Source organism: Centroberyx gerrardi, chromosome 13 (assembly GCF_048128805.1).
Source record: "Centroberyx gerrardi isolate f3 chromosome 13, fCenGer3.hap1.cur.20231027, whole genome shotgun sequence".
NCBI lineage: Eukaryota > Metazoa > Chordata > Actinopteri > Beryciformes > Berycidae > Centroberyx > Centroberyx gerrardi.
The window spans coordinates 30,057,815-30,060,918 of record NC_136009.1 but is presented as its reverse complement, the minus strand read 5'-3'; positions in this window follow the sequence as shown (position 1 = coordinate 30,060,918).

The window sequence follows — 3,104 nt, the reverse complement described above, 5'->3', positions numbered from 1 at the left end:
CCTGTCTGACCCAGAGCGGGCCGGAGGGAGGGAACCTGCTTTACCTTCATGAGAACAGCTTTACCTCAAGGTTATCAAACCGAGAAATCACCCTAAATGTTTCTCATGATTCTGTCCTGTTCCGTTATGTCCTGATCTTATAATCTGACATGGCAGTGGTTCCCAAACTGGGGTCTGGGGAACTCCAGAGGTCCTAGACAGGGTCCCAGGGGGTCACCAGCAACATAAGGGATATACAGTATATAATATTAATTTCAATATAAGTTAATACACTAGAAATTATCCAATTTACAGAAAGTATAAGAACCAGCTTTGATCATCGGTTTCACTCTCTCTTCTATAACTTCTATAACTATAAAATCCAATAGCCTACTAAATCAACACAATAACAAAATCTTATCAAATGGGGTCTGTGGTCTAATGTGTATTTGGGGGTTCTTGTTATGACATTTGATAATCCATGTTCTAAAGCAGTAGTTCCCAAACTGTGGTCTGGGGAACCTCAGGGGTCCCAGAGGGTCAACAGCAAAATGATCCCTGGTTTCCCTCTCTCTATCTCTACAATATATAATAATATAGATGAGATGAGATAAGATAAGTTAAGGTGAGATAAGATAAGATAAGGTAAGGTAAGGTAAGGTAAAATGAGATTAATTGAGATGAGAAGAAATTGTAATTATCCCTGTGGGGAAACTGAGGCATTGCAGCAGCAATAGCAATAGCCTACAGCAAAGAGAGATAAAAAAAATAATAATTAAATAACCTTCTTGCAATTGGGGTACTTAAACATAACACAATTAATAATAACAACACTATAACTTGTTAAGTACAAATAGGTTAAAAAATGAATGACAGTATTAGTAGAACATAATGAGACGATGAAAAAAATGAATGAAAAATATGTATAAATCTATTAAATAGGCAAAATAGGTCTCAATAAAATCTGGTTAACAGTATCTGACATGCAAGGTTTGGGAAGCCTTGTTCTGGGTTTAGTTTAGTTTAGTTTAGTTTAGTTTAGTTTAGTTTAGTTTAGCTTAGTTTAGTTTAGTTTAATTTAGACAGGAAAGTCAAACTGTGGTTCAGCACTAGTGCAGGCAGCTTGTGATGTGATGATAAAAGTAGTAATAACAATAAATAATTACAAAAAATAAGTCACACCTCTTTTCCAAGCACTTCACTCACACACTTGACCTCCTATGGTTGCTTGGCAGTCTAGTATGCACTCATAGTAAAGTCACTATAGATAGGAGTGTCAGCTGAATGCCTAAAATGCAACGTAAAATAAATGTAAAAATGTGTTGAATTAGGCTTCGGAACACACAGGGAGCCTTCATGAAGAGTGTTTCACATATAATTTATATATAATAAGAAAAAGAAAAAGAAGAATCTAATTTCCTCTGAACCAGGCTCACAGCTCACAGTGGATCAGTCTGACAACACAGTGACAGTTCACCTGTTCACCTGTTCATCTGTGTGAACAGGTGAACAGGTGAACAGGTGACAGTTCACCTGTTCACACAGATGATGAGTTCTTAAAATGTTATTCTGTTATTACTGTTTGAAATCAGAATCAACCTTTAAATGTCCATTTAACTCTCATTTCTTTAGACTGGCTTCAAGAAATTATTTATCTTTTATTCTTTTATTCTTTTTTATTCGTTACAATCCATTTGATTTATTCTGGTCTCTGGTTTTATTTTTTTTAATTCCATATGTTCTGCTGTTTGTTTTTGTTATTATGTGAAGCACTTTGTGAACTCTGTAGAAAAGTGTTATATAAATAAAGAATATTAGTAGTAGCAGTAGTAGCAGTAGTAGTAATAGTAGTAGAAGCTGGTGGAAGCAGATTGCAGTACTTTGTAGAATAGATCAGATTTCTATTAAATGAAATCCTATTTCATTTAATAGAACTCTGATCTATTCTATTCTAACTTTCAGATTCAGATTGTGTCACTTTATTTTCACTAGAACACACTGATGATCCTGTTGAGACCAGAATCCTGATGGAGGAAACAAGAAGAAAAAAAACAGGCATCCAGTCACAACTTTAAAAGTAAAGCTTTTGACAGATGTGTTTTTGTGTTGTACACAGTTTTGTTTTTAAACCTTTACCTGTATGGTGTTGTTATGGTTGTTGCATTTTTTGGTTTTGGTTTTATTTGTTTTTCACTTTTGGTTATTTTGTTGTTTGTTTTTCAGTACATCTTGTTTAAGTTTTGTTTTTTGACATGTCATTGTGGTTTGAAGGCATTTTTGGTTGGGTTTGGTTTGTTTTTTGGTTTAGGATGGGCTTTTCATGTTTGTCATGTTGTTGTTTTTTTTATTTGTCACTCACCTTGTCTGAAGCCTGACCTTGCTGCTGTGTCTGGTGGGATCTGATCCCAGGCCTCCAGGCCCACATGTGACTCCAGAGTGGAGGGTCTTACCTCGACACTATCTGTGAGCACAGAGGGAGGCTGCTCCACAAACACTGAGTACCAAAGGGAAAGTCAAGAACTTATTAACAACACTAACATCACAGTATGATACAATACGGCCAAGTAAAGCAGTGATGTAGCCTATTCTATAGTTTATCGGCATAAATAAGACACGGATAGGTCAAATAGCAAAACAGCCTATAAACACACAAATGTATAGTGGTGGGTAGAGTACTGAAAATCTATACTCCAGTAAAAGTACAATTACTCCCATAAAAAATGACTCAAGTAAAAGTGAAAATTACCATTTGAGAAACCTACTCAAGTAAAAGTAAAAAAGTACCTGGTTAATAAATTACTCAAAGTACAAGTTACTTTCCATTTTAATATTTTTTAGGGTGTGCAGGCCAGTGCAAAATAATGAAAAAACAGCACTTGTTGATAAAACTTTCTTAGCCCTTTATAAAACAGAATATAAGTCTGTTTAACTCTAGTATTTACAGACATTATCAAAGTAACCAAACCTATTACAGCCCCAAAATGAATACAATACAATTAATTAAAACTCAGATTGTCTGTTCTGTAGTATTACTCCCTGTACCAAGACCTCAGTCAATCAACTAGAGAATGAAAACTTCTCTCCATTCACATTTTTCATTTGGGGATTCCCATTTGTTGGAAGCT